Consider the following 17,475-nt stretch of genomic DNA (forward strand, 5'->3'; position numbering starts at 1 on the left):
CTGTCGTGTGCGCAGTGAAAGCTGGCTCTCATTTGTGCATGAAAAGGTGGACTCAATGCTCTTCAGCTTCCTGACTAGAGTTAAAACAAGAACAGTTTATTTGTAGGAAGGTAGAAGTTCTCGTCACGTAGATCACTGGCCTTTGAGCCAGCTGTGTCTGTGATTCAGCGCTTCTCTGTGGCGTCTCATTCCAAATCCCGAAGAGAGGGGTGCGCTCTGGTTTATGAACCCCGGTCACGTTCCACTTACCATGTCTCCCCTCGTCCTGGGGGAGCTGGCCTGTCTGTTCAGGCCCTGGGCGGCCCGTGGGATGTATGTCAGGGAACTGACACACAAAAGTGAATATTACAGAGGCATTCTCAGCTTCCTTAGTGGTCTTTGTTCTTCCCCTTTTGTACCATTTTTATGTCATGATTGCTGAGTGTGAAGGAAGCAAGAAGCGTGCATTCAATGTCAGTGTACCCAAATGTCTGGAAAGACACCTGATAGAGATTGTGTGTGTGTGTGTGTGTGTGTGTGTGTGTGTGAGGGAGAGAGAGAGAGAGAGAAAGAGAGATTCATGTCTTAAAAAGCATGTGAAAATGTTAGTTTTAAACCTCTTGTCAGTATCCTTCAACCTGTCATTCATAGGGACTGTCTCTCTTGAGAGTTGGAAGTAAGCAAGCATCAATCCAAGCTGGATGTCTTAGGGTTTTCTTTTGCTTTGAGATCGTTCGTAACGCCCTCCTCTTTGGCCACGTGCTGATGTCCTGCTCCGACAGAGAACAGTGGTGAGGCTGGCGTCGTAGAAAACCAGTAATTGATGGAGCCGTAGAAGAACTTAATTACACAGGAGAGAAGTGGGAGCTGAGTGGTTTTTCTGTCGGAAGCACGGCAGGCGGGGGGCGAGCCCCGAGCCCGTGGAAGAGGGCTGGAATTAAGAGATTACACGAGAACACGAAGACTTGAGGCCCATCTCTAAATGATTAATTAAAGGCTTGTTTAAGCAAAACAGTTGCAGACTCTGTTTGCTGCACAAGTGGCAACCAAGTCCAGCTTCCTCTTTGTGAAATCCACCGAAAGAAAACTAAGAGCTAAAGAAACTAGAGGGCACTACCAACTATAAAACAAGAAAAGGTAGAAATTTATAACGATTTTGAGAGAGGATTTCAGAGTTAAACTGTTTGCCTGAAAGCAAGGTGGGGCAAGGTGTCACAGGCCTGGAGAAACAGAAAAATCCAGGTGTTAAAAGCCCTGAGGTAGTAATTCATGAATGTAATTGCCTTCTTCTAAAAATGATTTGATGCATTGGACTTTAAAATATTTTCATTTTCCTCATGCTGTCTTTTAGATTAGGGTAACTTTTCTGTTGAAGAGACAAGCAAGAAAGCCGTGAGTGGCCTTTTGATTATCTGAGCAAATATGGGTCTGGACATAATACACATTGGAGGAGAAAGAGAAAGAAGGAAGAAATTGAGGGAGTTTTGTGTGTGAGAGCGCTCTTACGGGGAGCCTTGAAACCCCCGTTATCTCTGTCCGGGCCCTCGGAAGTGAGGATGTCGCTGCCATGTCGCTGTGTCTCACGGCAGCGGGATTAGCAGCGTGGCATCGCCACTCCCTTTTCCATCCCTCTGTCCCGCAGCTCTAAGGCAGAGTGGTCTGCAGGGACCTCCTCCTTGTCACCGTCAGGGTGACCCCGGCCCCGCCAGAGTCCTTAGGCAGCCCCCAGACCCCCAGGCGGGAAGCACACGCATCCTGCCTTCAGGACAGCGAGAGGGAGTCCCCGAGGGTCACGGACAAGCTGCATCTTCTTGCAGGCTGAGGGCCAGTGACCGTGGGGAACGGAACAGCTGTAGTCCTCCCCTCTGTTTGCTGTGAGTGGGGGTGTTTGTTGTGAAGGACGTTGCAGACTTCAGGGCAGCGCAGAAGTCTGGTCCCCCCAGTTGCCCCGTGTTTCCTGGGATCAAGAAACCACCATAGTCTCGCCTGGGCACCGGTCAAGAATGTAGTTAACCCGGCTTCACAAGGTCTAGCGGACTCTCTGGCCTCAGCTCAGCAGGAGGTTTGGGCTTGGTCCTCAGGGTCCAAAGTGGAATGCTTCCAAGTGTACTTCTGCTCAAAACTGTTAAAGCTGACTTCTTTTTAATAGGTAGCCTAGTGTGATTGGAGGCCAGACCGTGGAAGCCGATGAAAAGTCTGGCAGGGAAAGTTCCCGTGACTTACTGACCCGGATCACCACCTGGGGACCCTCGACCCCGTTACTTAATGATTAATGGCTGAGTGAGAAAGTTCCTGGGCTGGACATGGAGAGGCCTGGGCGGCAGTGTGGCTTTCCCTGCGGGATCCTAGGAAAAATGGGCTTCCAGGTCCTTCCAGCCTGTGCCCGGTGATGAGTGTGTTTGCACACCCATCAGGGTACAGGTGTGCAGAGCACAGCACACTCAGAACCTTGTGTGGGAGAGACGCCACAGCCGCTCTCGCTTGCCTGCGTCACCTTTGCTGTGTTCCCTGTACAGCAGGCAACACGTGTGTGCATCTCTTGGATACGCAGATGCAGTGAAGTAAAAGGAGTCCAGCTTGCTCCTTCGTGGGGAAGATACATTGAGGACCCCGGTGATCGTCGGGCTAGCTGGAGGGAGCTAGCATCCGTTGCCATGGCAATCATTTGTCAGTGCATCCAGGGTGTGCTGAGCTGCTGCCTTGCACTCGGCACACTAAGGGATGCTCTGAAGGTGGGCGGTCTGCCTGCATCAGAGAGCAGAGGCAGCCCGGGGGGTCCAGGGTCGTGTGCGGCAGGCTCGGACCCACACTCCTGGGGCAGCGGGCAGCACGCTGGTGTGGCGGGAGTAGTAAGCAGGCCGAGGTCTCTGCGGAGAGCTATGGGGCTCAATGCTGAAGGTAGTGAAAGTGAGTGGATGGAGAAGGGGGGGGATGGACATCGTGCTGGGGGACGCTGGGAAGCGGTGGTGAGTTAATGGCCGAGAGATGGAGTGACATGACTGTGTGGGAGAACAGCCACGCTGGACGGAAAACCTCAAACACCAGAACGAGGGTGAGCGGGTGACATTTATGAGATTTCTATAAACAGCGACCTGTGCTCCAGAGCCGCCTCCACGCAGTCCCCTGGAACGTGTCGTGTAAACACAGACCCAGTGAGCTCACCGAGTCGCTCTGGAGAGGAGGAAACCGCCGCTGTGGCCTTTTCTCCCTTCGTCATAAAATGGCAAAAACAAAATAAAATGAGACAGAAAACCTTCTTAGGGCTGGGTTTGATCATCTGAATTTCGGGTTCTAAATGACAAGTTTGAATGGACATTTTCGAATGTTTATCTTTCCGCCAAAACTTGGCGTGCTTGATTCCCGTGCCAGGAACTGTCCTTCTGTGTCTCAGATGGTTCTTATTATGTTGTTTTTCTTTTTCAGGGCCAGCAGGCCAAAGAGAGTTGATCTGCTTTCCCCTTTTCTGATACACACACACACACTTGTGTTGGCACCAGAGTTTTTTTATAGCCTTGTTTGGTTTATGTCCAGCATCAGTTTGGGTAAATACGCGTCTTCTGGTGTAAATCATGCGCGTGTGCAGGGAGGGAGACTGACGATAAGGGGACAGAACGGGAGGGTGTCTGAACCCCCACAGCCCCAGCCCCTGCACCCAAGTGCGTCACTCACGGCGTCCTCCGTGATCTGTCAAGGACGGTGAGGAAGGGGAGTCCCGAGCCGTGGGTGGGCGCCAGCACGGGCCTCACAGGTTCCATTGTCCACAAGTGACCTCAGGAAGCCGAAACAACCCGAGGAGAGCGTCTCTTTAGCCTGGGTTATCAATTTGAACTTGGGAGGAGTTTGTGCAACTGAGAACGGGCAGATAACCTTGGAAGTGCTCCTTTAGAAAAGACCGTTGTTTTTATTCTCCTATCTCTGTGTTTGGTATTTTCCGTGGTTAGGGCACAGAGCAAGTGCTGCTTTTCACTTGCAGAAAGGTCTGTTGAGGGATACCAGGCATACAGTGAACGGCACATATTTAAAGTCTCCGGTCCGATACGTTGTGATGTAGCCGTGGACCTGTGAGACCGTCAAGTACAGTCGTACTCACGCCTCGCCAAAGTGGCCCCTTCCCTCACTGACTTCCCTCTCCCCTCCCTCCCTCCCTGCCCGCCCCCCCAGGCCACCACTGATCTGCCTTCCATCCCTGTGTGTCAGTCTGCCTTTTCTAGAACCTTAGATGAGCGGACCCACGCGGTGTGTGCTGTCTGTGCTGAAGCCTCTTGCACTGGTCCCGTTTACTTTGCGGCTCAGGCACGTGGCAGTGGGTCCCCGCACAGGTGTGTCCCCCTCATCGCCCCGTACATCCTTCATGGGGGTGCCCTGCAGCTTGCTCCTGCAGTCACCTGTGGATGGGCGGTGGTGTTCCGGCCACAGGTAAAGCTGCTGTGAGCACCGGAGAGTACGGTGCCCACTGTGTGGACATGAACCTCCATCGCTCCTGGTTGTCCCCTTGGAAACTGTCTCGAGGCCACAGGTCCCTCCCCTCCTCTGTGCTTCCCTTCTGTCCGGATCTGCCATCCGTCTGTGACTCTCGGGTGACCCACCAAGCACTGTTGTATTTGGCGTTGTGTTTGTTTTGTGTTCGAGGGTGAGTCTGATTCCCTGGCTAGACGTGGAAATTCAGCGATTGCTTTTTGAGCTAAAAAAAATGATTACTTAATTTGTCATAAGTATGCATATCCTGTTAAAACTATTTAACAAATAGTATAAATGTCCTTTCCAATAAGTGTTTTATTTATTTATTTGGAGAGGGAGGGGGAGGGAGGGAGGCAGAGAGGGGGAATTTTAACACAGGCGGGAGCGTGCTCTGTCTGCACGGGGCCGGGCCGCCTGGGCCTTCCGCTCCGGGGCTGGAGGCCGGGCTGCAGGAGGAGGACTGGACTGCGGCCGTTGATGGGCTTGCCGCGCTGCTGGGCACACAGAGGTGCCTGTGCATTGCATGCGCCCCTCACTACCCTTCATCTCCCCGAGCCGCTGATCTTACACTGCCCAGTAAATGGAGTTTCTAGTATTTTCTCATTCATTGATTACATCCTCCTGTTTGGAAACAGATACACTGCCAAACAGTTTTTTTACGGATAAAGATGAATTCATCCGGAGTGTGTGTGAAGTAGAGGTGGAGGCATCCATCCACTTTGCACACGTGTGCTTGTGTGTGGGGGGGACTTCTCATCGTCAGCCTGTGTGTCACCTTCACAAGGTATATGTAGTAGGCTCTTCGACCGCTCAACAGACATAAAAATGGCTTCAAACCAGTTTGGAGAAGGTCCGTTCAGAGTCGGGCAGTGAGAGGGATAGCTTCTGTGTGTTGTGCTGTGGGTGTGACCAGCAACCTCCCACAATTAACCTTACAGGGAACCCCGAGAGGTGGGCCCAGGCTACCAATACCCCGTTTTACAAATAGTGGTATGACTTCAGGGACGGCAAGGCCGCCTGGGGGTGACGGCCAGAAAGATGGGAATTTCCTACCGGCTGCTTCTGGTTGCACCTTCTCAAGTTCACTCTCCGTGCCTCTCGGTTTGGGGTGTGAATGTGGTTTGGGGGCCAGTTCTCCTAGTCTTTGTATTAGGATTCCTGCGTAATGTGATGGTCGTTTCAGACTGAAAACAACGGTGCTTCACAATAACATCGGGTGTTTAAACGTCGTTTCATTCACTGTGTTCTGCCAGCATCACTAAACTTTTTCTGTGAAAGGCCAGGGAGTGAGTGTTTTAGGCCTCTCAGGTCAAGCAGCCTCTGTCACTGCAGAACAAAAGCAATCGTGCTCGCTAGGGAAATGCATGAGCATGGCCGTGTTCCAATAAAACTTTATTTATCGACACTGAAATTTGAATTTCGTGCACTTTACATGCTCATTGATCACAGCACATTCTTCTTCTTTTTCCAACCATTTGGGACTGTAAAAGCCGTTCTGAGCTGGCAAGCCATACAAAACCAAGTTGGCAGTAGAGTCCTGACTCCTGATAAATGGATACAGTTGCTCGTCGAACCAAACTGTTGATTTATTTTTGAAGGGTGGACCATTTGATATTCCCGAAGTAAAGTTGAACATTTTCCCATGTTTTTAGGAGTGAGTATTTAGAAAAGATGATCTGTGTTTTGCTTGTCCAGCATGTTACAGTTACTCCTTAAAGAACAGCAGCTAGGATGGGAGTTACCAAAGTTAAAGTCTCCGAGAAGATGTAGCAAGTTCATGGTAGGCTGTTAGTCAGATTTCTTCTACTGTGAGAAATATTTCTCATTAGAAGACAAAATATTTCCAAGTTTTGAGATCTGTCCCACTCCTTTGTGCTGGTGTATCCTCTTAAGAATACTCCAGCTTTCACAGTTGGCTGCCTGTGTATACTTACCAAATCTTTACCATTTTTTGCATTCTTTGCATTCTTTTATTCTCAGTTGAGATATTGATGCTGAAATCACTGAGTTCTAGCTTCTCATGCTTTTTAGAGGGCAGCTTTATACAAAGGCCTGTGTTTTGCTTATTTGTTTCCATGTAGGGTAGAGTATGGAATATAGAACTGTTTTCTGTTCCATATAGGAACTGATCTGTGGTTGCAGGTAGATGTGGCGATACATACTCATATGTATCTGCTTTATATGCAGTAATTCCTAAAGCATGGTAAAGCTGTGAAATGCTAGCGGAGCTAACAGGTATCTCATCCACGTTCGAGTCCAGGGTCACATTGTAACTGTTTTTTTCTCCATCAGAGTAAACAGCATTTTATTGTGGCTGGAACGGAGGCCGAACCCAGCGCAATAGGAAGGAGCTACAGCTGCAAACGACTTCCAGGGGTTTCCGGTAACATGTGATTGCTGCGCAGGGAGGAAACGGGGGCCAGGCCCTGCACAATGGCAGGAATTCGTGTCCTTAAAAATAATTTTACCTACTTGTAGTTTTTTTCCAAAGACCTTCAAATATTACAAGAACGAATCTATAGATCTTGCTTACCTCTTTTTCTGCTCACTTGTAAATGTTATAGTGAGGTCTGTTATCCTGCAAGTCTGAAAAGTCAGATTTTATTCAGTGCTTTTCCTCCTACACGTGTTGAAAGGACGGTATGCTTTCCTCCTGAAACCTGTGAACATTGAATTCTTAGGACTCAGGTGGTATTCTGTTGTTGTTTTTTTAACATGTTGCTCCATATCATTTGCTAAAATCATTTTAAGGATGTGTTTTTTAATGTTTTGTATTTAAGTGCCTAAGGGCAGTTAGCCTTTTCCTTTCCTTTCTTTTTTCTTCTCTCTCTCTCTTTTTTTTTTTTGCCAGCATGGGTTGACGTTGAATGTGGGTTGTGTTTCTTCCCCTCTCTCTCTCTGCCGTATCTGACATTTATAGCCATGACGAAGGCAGTTTCCAATGTATCCCATTTGGCTTCTGATCTCATGTTTATCTTAGATGTTGATGGCGTCAGCTTCCAACAAGAAACAGCTATTAGGATAGAATTAGAACCAGAAGAGAAGCCTGCGGATTTCTGAGTGTAAACTCCTGCTCAGCCCCTACCTAGGTAGTGACTTCTGTCGTTCAGCCTCTTTGACGGGGGTTGCTATGGGGCTCTGGAAGTTGGAACCTCGTGAGATCCGAGCTCCTCCCTGGGCTGGATGGTCCGTGAATAGAATTCCACTGCTGGCTCCCAGCCTAATCCACTCGGCACCAGGACCGCAGTGACAGACATTGGCTGCTCCCAGGGCTGCAGCTGCCCGGGGACTCCAGGCGGGCCAGGAGAGATGCAGTCTCAGGACAGTCCCTAAATAAAGATAGCGCAGTGCCCTGCAGTGTCTCTGGGCTCGGGGTCTGAAGCCCCCAGGGGGTGGGCGTGGAGTGATAACTGTAGGAAAAATTGAATATTTGGTTTTGTCCTGCAGGGCCACCCATGTTTCCAGAATAATGGGGCTGGGGGAACGGTGCCCAGCCTCCCGGCCTGCCTCTGTAGGTCTGCTCTGCCTTTATGTTCAGTGTGGGTGCTGGTCGTGCCGGTGTTTGGTGGGGATGCAGTCCTGGCTCAGGTCCCTGAGGGCCGGGACCGCCCTGCGCTCTTACACTGTAGCCACCAGAGAACCAGACACCACTCTGAACGTGGGGCTGCTGCTCCGTCCTTGCTCTCCGGTTGACTGACACCGATTTTAAAAATCACCAAAAATGCATACAATTTCCATTTCACCTGTTTGAAGAAAAAGCTTAGAAAGTTGGAACAAGAAACCGCTGTCCTTGGTTTAGTGCCCACACCTCCTCCTGCCGGTGGTGCCCCCTGTCCCACCGCTGTCCAGACCTCGGGACTTGAGCCGTGGTCTTTGTAAAAGGCAGTAGGTAGCCCTGTGCTGAGAGCATGTTTCCTTCATCCCCGCCGGCGGGGTAGAGCTCCGGAGACGAGACTGTCCCCTGGGAACGTGGGGACAGACCGACAGTCCTGTGCTAGATGGAACCTGTGGTTCCTGCCTCCTGCTTCCCCGTCTCACTGTGCTTTGCTCGCTTTCATACTTGATTTTAAAAATTAGAAGGATTATCAGTGGTATTGCCTCCTGTATTTTCCATGCATCGGATGAATCACGGTAGTTTTTGCCAGCTTAACTGACTCCAAGCATGTCGTATTTCAGTAGTTACCATGCACATTTAAAAATATATCACTTCTAACCTCTCACATATTTTATATTTATTTGAGAGTTCCTGTTTTTTTCTCCTGGCAGTAGGCATTTTATTGTTGTTTCTTAGCCCGTCTAGAGGAGGGGTGAGGGGTCGCGTCATCTGAAACGGGAAGGAGAGTTTGGGGGAGTGCGGGTGAGCACAGGTGCATTTTTTTCTGGCTGAAGAGAATGTTTCATTGGGTAAAGTATTTCTGTAACTTTTTTACAAAAAAGTAATCTCATTGTACCCTGAGGCCCACATTGCTTGAGCTCTTATAAAAAACAGAAAAATTGTTTTGGTTTATTTGGATAAAAGGGTCTTTGCTGTTTTTCTGTTACAACTCTGTAATTAGGACTTTGTATTTTATAGGCCTTCAGCTAGTATTTATAACTACTGTTATGGGGTTACTAAAAATATTTAGCCAGTTTTTATGTCACTATTTTATTTTGGGGAAGGAAAGAATGGGATAAATAACAATGTATTCGGTGATACAACAGATGTACGAGTGAGGCCTGTTTTATATATTAATTTAAAAAACAAGACATCTCATTCGGGGTTCTCAGCCAGACCTGTTCAGGAGCTCCCCCCTCCCCCGACAAGCTGAGGCTGCCTGCTTCCTCTTGCCTTCCTTTTGAGGGGAAGCATACAATTAACGTGGATTATTTGGAACATTTGGCACATTCTTACCCAAAATCATCTTTGGGCCTGAGACTTTAGTTCTAATCCTCTGCCTTTTAATTGTCTTGTGCCTAGAATGATACCCTGTAAAGTCATAAATTGTGTCAAATGAAGACAATGATATTAATACAAGACGATGATGTTAACACAATATAGAAAACAATGAGTGATTTTCTTTGGATTATGGGATTGTTTGTTATTCTTATCTAACTCTTCTCTCTTTTTAGGGGGTTATTCTTTCAATACTGTTGTTTGATATTCAAATAAAAAGGTGTATTAATGTTCTAAAGCTACAGTAACAAAACGCCACCAACCCCGGGTGGCTGAGAACAGTGGGAATCTGCTCTCTCACAGTCCTAGGGGCCAGAAGTCTGAGGTCAAGGTCTGAGGTGCTGGCGGGGCCACACCCCCTTGGACTTCTCTAGGGGTCACCCCCTCCTCTCCCCTTCCCGCCCCTAGTGGCCCTTGGCACTTCTTGTCTGGGGGTTCGTCTCTGCCTCTGTCTTCACATGGCCCCCTGTCCTGTGTCTTCACTATCCTTTTCTGCTGTTCCTTTAAGGGGACCCCAATAGAATTTAGGGCCCACTCTAAAATTAGGGCGATCTCAAGCACAAGCTTGACTATGTCATGCAAGACTCTTTCTCAAAATAATGTCATCGTCACAGATTTTAGGTGGGACATGCCTTTTGGGAGAGGCCACCCTTCAACGTACCACCCGCGCTGTTTCCAAAAGGAAGGAACAAGGAATGCTGACGCAACCGTTGAGGTCGCTGTTTCCTTCTGTCGTGCAGACGCTACATTTTGTCTAGCTTACATTTGACCAGGATTTACCGATGTGGGTCAGTTGTGGCAGATTTGTCAGGAGGCTTCTGGCAGCTGGCTTAGGCTTGGATAAGTAACGTAAGGGCTGTGGGTTTCTTCCTGCAGGCTCTCCTGGCCTTTTCTTCCAAGTGGTTTCTGCCACGCTAGTGCTGGTTCTTACGCACCATCTGTCCCGAGTTCATGGTCCCATTACAGTTCTCCGTGTCTTGTGGTGTTCTGAGAGACTCCCTGTCCCTGAGTATGGCCAGTAGCGATAAGGAGAGGGACAAAGAACAACTCAGTGTTTAAGAAACTGTTTCAATAAGAGGGTGTGGAATGGTTTGAGCTTCTTTAAGCTCTGGGCCCACGGTGTTTGGCGTGGGATGGATGGCCCAAGCACCCGGACACCTCTGTGAAACTGTAGGAGGTGGGTCCTGAGAGTGGAGATTCACTGGAACGGAGATTCTGATTGGCAGGAGGGAAGGAAGGAAGGGAGTCCAGCTGTCATTTCTTCTGCTTCTGCTTCCGCCGCGCCCCTCTGGTTGCTGTGGCCCGTGTGCCAGAGGAACTCAGAACGTTTTCTTTGGTCGGAGCTCAGCTCTGGCTCCGACGCCGCTGCTAGGTCTGACTTCCAGGCATTAGTGTAATATTCCTGAACCTCATTTCCTTGTTTGTAAAGTGTGGGATTTGGGCTATAAGATTTTAAAAGACCCTCTGGCTCTAGCAAACCTCCTTTTACAGTAAGAGGACATTTCAGAATGTATGATACATTTCATTAAATTTTTGCTTCAAAAACATTAGAAGAAATTTAAAAGAAATGCCACTGTAATCGTTCTAAGACGTGCTAATTTTTTATAGGCATGACCTAATATTTGAGGGTTTAAAAATTTTTCCAGCCTAACATTAGTTTTCAAGCAATGAACATTTCTATAGTCTTTCACTCTGACCTTTAAAATATTTTAATGTTTAAATCTCTTTAGATGATACACTTGTTAAAAGTAAAATATTACCATAGTAAAGAAGTATACAAAGTAAAACATGGAAATGCCTTTTTCTCTTTTCTGCTCTTCCTCTGGCCCACCTGTTCCATGTCCCAGGAGTAACCACAGGTAGTAATCGGGGGTTTAACCTTTCAGGAAGCTGTGAACACGTATCATGTTAATGCAGATCCTGGCTCGCAGGATCCGTGTGGTGTGGCCGCAGTGAACAAATTCACACGGACTCCAGAGGTCCTGTGGAGAAAAGGGGACAGCGTGGCTGCTCTCTGAGTGAGAGAGGGCCCCAGCCCTGCCTGGACAGGCTTTTACTGCTTTTCTGGGCACATTACACATTGAGAATGGTCCTCATTTACTATGCACAGGTTCTCTGTAGGTGGTTGCCTTTTACCAATAGCAAAGGAAAGAATGTTGCTAATTACTTCAGAGAGAAGGATGTTACAGATCAAGGAGAAAAGTGGTTTAACTGGTTACACTCCATACTAGGAGGTTTAGCACGGAGTTTAGGAAGTTACAACAAGCAGTTTCTGCCTCAATTCAGGGTGAGGGAGTTTTAGCAAAAGCTAGTCTCATAGCAGCCTAGGTCCCATGCAGGCCTGACTCCCCACAGGAGAACCTATCCGTGGGTGTGGCTCCTGTGTGCTGGACCTTGCTCCCCACTGGCCTTTCCGAGTGGGAGCTGGGCTGCATTCCCACGCTGAGCAGAGCGGTTCCCTTATATTATGTGTCATATATGTTGCCATTTTGGTTTTTGTAATATGCTTTGTGTAAAAGTCACTTGAGCAATGTTAAGTTTTCTAATCTATCCACTGGAGTATTGTAATTGTTTTATCGTAATTGTTGCTATTTCTTAAAGCATGTAAAATGTCCCAGTAGCAATCCCTGCTAAAGCAGGGGTTAAAAGTAGAAGTTTAGACATCGAATTCCGTAGTCTGGCGGTGACAAGCACTGAGGAAATTACCCTGCCCGCTCTGACAGTGCCCGAGGTTTACAGATACTCCCTCACGCCAAATGGGCCGCAGGTCAAGTTCCTCAGCCCCATGAAGAGAGTACACTCGGGTGATTCAGGAAAATCACTGGGGAAGACAGCTGCAGATAGGGCAGCTGGAGCACATGCCTGTGGCCAAGGGGCTCAGAAGGTGCTGTGATGAGTGACACGTTGTGACAAAGACGGGGAGTCCTGAGGACACCTGTGGAAGGAGCCGGGCTTCAGGGAGAGAAGGTTGAGGTCCTGGAGCAATGGGAGATGCTCACGTGTTCTGACTGAATCATTTCCTTGTGTGATCATTATGTGTATTGAATATGTAACTGTAATTTATGCACATAGTCATTTATGGGAGTGAAGGGCTTGGGCTCTGGGATCACACACACTGGGGTCAGATCTCAGCTCTGCCATTTACTGACCTTGTGACTTTGCCTTTCACGGCCCCAGGTGTCCTTAAAATGAAGATGGTCCATTAGTAGCTGCGTTATAAGGTTGTGGTGGTTACTCATTGACAGTGACGTACGTACATAGAAGGCTTAGCCCGGAGCCAGGCCCCGGAACCACACGATGAGTGTTGCCCAAGTGGTGGACCAGGAGAGAATAGTTTCGTACTCATCTCTCCCTTCTAAGTGTAACGGCTGCCTCCTTAAATAGGTCGTGTGTTTTTGAGGACAAAGGCCTTGTCTTGAGCTCTTGTATGTGTGGCTCACCATGAAATATGTGGGGGAAACATTTTGAAAAATAAGTTAAATAACCTAAGATAGACTGAACAAGTGGGTGACTTTGGGCTAGGAACCTCTACGACATCATTACTGCCTGTCACCATGCATTCCGTTGATGACTTCTTAAAAGTCATCAGCAAGAGATCATCAGAGGCAAAAAATATGAATTGGTAGATAATGATTTTTCAAAAGTCACTGTGAAATGTAGAGGCTCTTGATTTTTAGGTGTCAGGTGAAGCTGTAAACTAACAACAAACCCAGTATCATTTATTTGTTTGTTTACTCTTATTCTCACTGGAGGACAGTTCTTTATTGCTTTTTTAGAAAGGGAGGGAGGTGGTGGTGTGTGTGTGGGGGGAAAGAGAGAGAGAGAGAGAGAGAGAGAGAGAGAGAGACGGACATCAGTGTGAGAGAGAAATATAGATCAGTTTCTTCCATATGTACCCCAACCAGGAATCAAACTTGCAACCTGGGTATGTGCCCTGACCAGGGATCAAACCTGCAACCCCTCGGTTCATGGGATGATGCTCCAAGCAAGTGAGCCACCCAGCTGGTTACTTCATTGCCAGCTGAGCCCAGGGAAGTGGGGACGAGTAGCAGGGAGCATTCGTTAGGAGCAGCGTCAGCAAGGTCAAAATCCTGGAAATTTGTGGGGTTTTTTGTTTTTGTTTTTGTTTTTCATTTAGATCCAGATTTAGATTTAAGACATGTGCCCAGAATCTGGATTCTGATCAATACATTTGCTGTTGTTGCTTCGCATGTCAACCACAGAGAAAGATGTTGAGTGTTGTCGATGTTAAAGTTCCTGGTGTCATTTGGAACTGGAGACTCTGAAGGAGCCGAGATGACTCGTGGCTATTTAAGTTACTTCAATTGATTGAAAAGCTCAGTCCTTAGTCACACTAGCCACATTTCAGGTGCCGAGTGGTCGCGTGCCCAGGCTGCCATCCCGGACAGCGCAGGTGTGGAATGTTCCGGTCCTCACAGAAGTGCTCCTGGGCCGTGCTCTGCTCGAACACGCGGCGGCGGCTGGTCCTGCATTATTGCGGGGCCAGCAGGAGGGGTTGGAGGGAAATGATCAGCAGAGTCGTGGGAAATGCTATAAATTAGGTGAGCAGGATTTTTTTCTTCCCTGATCTTTTCACCTTCCTCCCCTCATTCTCAAGCCCAGTAATTGGGAAACGGCTCAAAGTAAATTTCCTGCCAAGCACGTGTTTTCCCTCCAGAGCCAGGACCTTGTCTTTCACAGTTTTGGTTCTCGGAAAACTCCTGCTACTTACTTGCTCTCGCACTGCGGCTGGACTTCATCGAGTCCAGAAACCCTTTTTGTCCTTCTCTGGCTGCCATCCAGGTGCATCTGCAGGGCCGGTGTTTCAACCCCCTTTCCACAGCCCAGGAGCCTTCAGCCCCTCCCTGCCTCTCCCATCCGTCCCGTGAACTGCAGGCTCTGATGCTCTGGATGAAAGGTGAGGCACGGGTGGGGCACAAGTAGGTTTGCAGTCGTTTGTATGAAAAATAATACATTCATGAGTAAATAATAGTACGAGAGTGAGCTCTGTTTTGCATACTCACAAGGTAAACCTACTTGTGCCCCACCTTGTATTTAAAGCTCATAGCACAGTACCTTGGCTTTTTAGCAAGCCGGTAACGACTAGAGATGAGGGTATTTGAGGTATTTGATGTATTAGCTAGCTTGTGCTTAATTCAGTAGCAAACCATCCCCAAACTCCGTGGCTTCAAAGAACCACCACAGTGTAGTTGGGGTTCTGCTGGGCAGTTCTAGTCTTGTCCAGGCCTGGCTGATCTCTCTTGCAGGTGGTCCCTGGCCGGTTGGCTAGAGGCTGGCTGGTCCTGGGCGGCCTCATTTGCATAGAGGGTGTTGGTTGGCTGTCTACTGGAATGACAGGGTTGACTAGGTCACAGGTGTCATCACCCAAGTTCAGACTGGCTTGGAATGCAGAGCCCTCTGCAAGAGCCCTTGCTTCCTTTCCCCCGTTTTCTGTGTGTTTCCAGTACTCTCGGCTGTCTTACTGTTTCGCTAATGCGGTCTTCACCTTCCACCCTTCATCCTTGTTTCTTAAACACTCTGACAGTAAGACTGTGTCTTAATCGTCTGCATTCTTAGTGCACAGAACGAAGTAGCTGAATGCATGCATCCGGGTAGCTTCACTGACAGGGACCGTCTTACATCATCTTTACCTTTTAACCCTTTAATGCCCGCTTGCACCTGCGTTCTCCTTCGTGAAAGCCATTTGATCTCTTAAGTGTCGAGCAGTTTGGAGATGGGTTTTGGTATTGATTTGTAAGAAATATCCAAGAATAAAGTTTTCTGGTGGAGTCATTACAGTTAATCTGCCATTGTCTTTCTTTCTTAAATGAGCTCTTCTCTAAGGTAGCATAGAAAGGCTAAGAATATTTTTTAATGGTATTTATAAAGCATAGGAAAATTTGGTTCCTTAGTTCTACCTACATTCGTGGGGTGAGTTTGAACTGCTAATTGGTGAGAAGATACGGTATCTATTCTCTCAGCCCACCTCCATTTATAGTAGCACTGGTCTACGGAATAGGGTGTTTTTCTAGGCCAAGGAGAGAGAATGTTGTCTTTTCATATCTATTTTTAATTTAACAGCGCTTCGCAGAAAAGGCTGAGACGAATGCCAGCACTTGCGTGTGCATTTTCCTGCTTTCGCCCACACGATCTTCCTTTCTGACTTGCGTTTATGGACCCGTTAAATGAATAATGATTAACTATTGCCATTTTTTCCTCCTTAAATGTTGTGTAGGTCACAGTTCAGAGTTTATGGAGCGTTGAAATACCATAATGCAATAAATTGTACGGTGTGGTGTGATGGGGAGGGGAAAAACAATAACGGCAACAAAACCCTCTCGTTGGGGCCTCAGGAAAACTAAATTCTGATCCTGGTGATAGTGACCTACTGGTGACCTCGGAACGATTTAATTTCTCTTTGGCTCAGACACCTGCGCATCTTAGAGGTTTCTCTACAGTTTGGAAATATTGTACTGTTTTTATTAAGTGTACGTCTTTGGCTGGGATTTAGTGATAAACATTATAGGTGAGCACACATGTTTAAAACGGAGGAAATGGATGCCCCCCTCCCCCCGCTTTTTGGCTATTTAACACCTACGAGGTTAACAACATGTAGCAGATGTATAGGAAGGTATACAGTGGGTTCGTTTTTGAAATAAGTGTTTGCCACAGAGGCGAGGAGGGAGGATTAGTAGGATTACAGAGGTGAAAATAAATGTGAAATGAATATTGAATTCTGCAGCTAAATCGGTGTGGCTGGAGTGTGGGGTGTTTGGATAGCATTTCCTGCCAGTGAGCGCCCAGTGTGGCGGGTTGCCATAAGGTCAGGTGAAGAGCCCCCACTGTTTGCCTCGTGTTTTCCCGCTTCATTAGGAAGCTTCTCTTCTTCCTCTTCAGGGTCCATTTCATATGAAATCCAGGAAGCACCCAGTCCCCGCACCCCTGGGTGTTTGCCCACTCCTGGCACCCCGCAGGCTGCACCGCCTCTCCCTGGGGTGGTGTCAGGACGGAGAAAGGCCTGGGACACTCTGGTAGGACTCCCATTGGTAGGAGGCTGTGAACCTAGGATGAAAGGACTTGTAGTCCATGTGAACCATCTTACAAGTGCGTGAACTGTCTCTGCTGTGGCATTTAAATGTCAGTGGCCACGTGGGGCCAGTGGCTGCTGCGCGGGTTCGCCCAGGCCCAGATCCTCTGCTCCTCACGTTCGCTGTCGCTCGCTGCACCTGCCGTGTGTCGCTGCACCTGCCGTGTGTCGCTGCACCTGCCGTGTGTCGTTGCACCTGCCGTGTGTCGGCGTGCTAGACCGCCCCCTCCTTGTGAAAGAAACACCTTCGCTCATCGACGCCCCGCCTCCCTGGCCCCCAGTTTCCTGAGTACGTGCAGGAGGGGGGGTTCCTCTTTAACACTCTCCGCCCCCAGCTTCTGGGGCCCATGGTTCTGTTCCAGCTGTGGCTTCGTGGGCTTCTTTGTGGCTTTCTCAGTATTAAGGTCCCTTCCTTGAATAAGACTGGCCCGCCGTTTTCTCCACGTTTCAGTGGGCCCGCTTCCTCTCTGTCCCGCACACTGTCTTCTGTACTCGCGGTGGAACCAGATCCTCTTGTCCGCCTCCCACTGGTCCCCTGCACTTCACATCTGTGCCTCTCAAGGTCAGCTGGACGCCACCGTCACCTAGTCTACCTGTCCCAGTGCCTGGCACGCCTTGTCTGTCAGTACGCGTTAAATGGCTCTCTTTCAGCTCATGTATGTATGAGCTGGAAATTTGTATCATTAGTTCCAAGTTCAGTGTCGTTTATGCGTCTCTCTTTCTCTGAAACATATCTTAAATTCTGCTCTTTTGTGGTTGGACAAAATTCATGCGCTCACACACTTAAGTATCTTTGAGATGCTGGAGATACAGCAGGGTAGCCGAGATAGACCGCGTGGGCTCTGCAGTGGGCGAAGGCATGTCAGTGAGAGACTGCAGCCCCGTGGGCCGTGGTGATAGAGGGGATGCAGGAGCTCGGAGAACCCAGCTGTGGGCCCCCCACCAGGCCTGTGGGCCGGCCCCAGAAACGGTGTCTGTGCTGGGAGGTGGGGGAGTGGGTGGGAGCAGCTAGGCTGCA

General features: G+C 48.6%; 1 protein-coding gene and 1 long non-coding RNA gene across 4 annotated transcripts in view; one reads left to right on the forward strand and one right to left on the reverse strand.

Moving 5' to 3' along the window:
• FAT1 (FAT atypical cadherin 1) overlaps positions 1 to 17,475 on the forward strand; it is a 127,714-nt gene that overhangs the window by 58,850 nt on the left and 51,389 nt on the right. The gene's annotated exons all lie outside the window — the stretch shown is intronic.
• Positions 15,953 to 17,114, reverse strand: LOC118497451. Its single transcript, XR_004899978.1, has 2 exons — positions 16,654 to 17,114; positions 15,953 to 16,596 (listed from the first exon to the last, which is right to left on the reverse strand). It is a non-coding gene; the product is annotated as an uncharacterized LOC118497451 (long non-coding RNA).

This window comes from Phyllostomus discolor, chromosome 11, assembly GCF_004126475.2.
Source record: "Phyllostomus discolor isolate MPI-MPIP mPhyDis1 chromosome 11, mPhyDis1.pri.v3, whole genome shotgun sequence".
In the NCBI taxonomy this organism is placed as follows: domain Eukaryota; kingdom Metazoa; phylum Chordata; class Mammalia; order Chiroptera; family Phyllostomidae; genus Phyllostomus; species Phyllostomus discolor.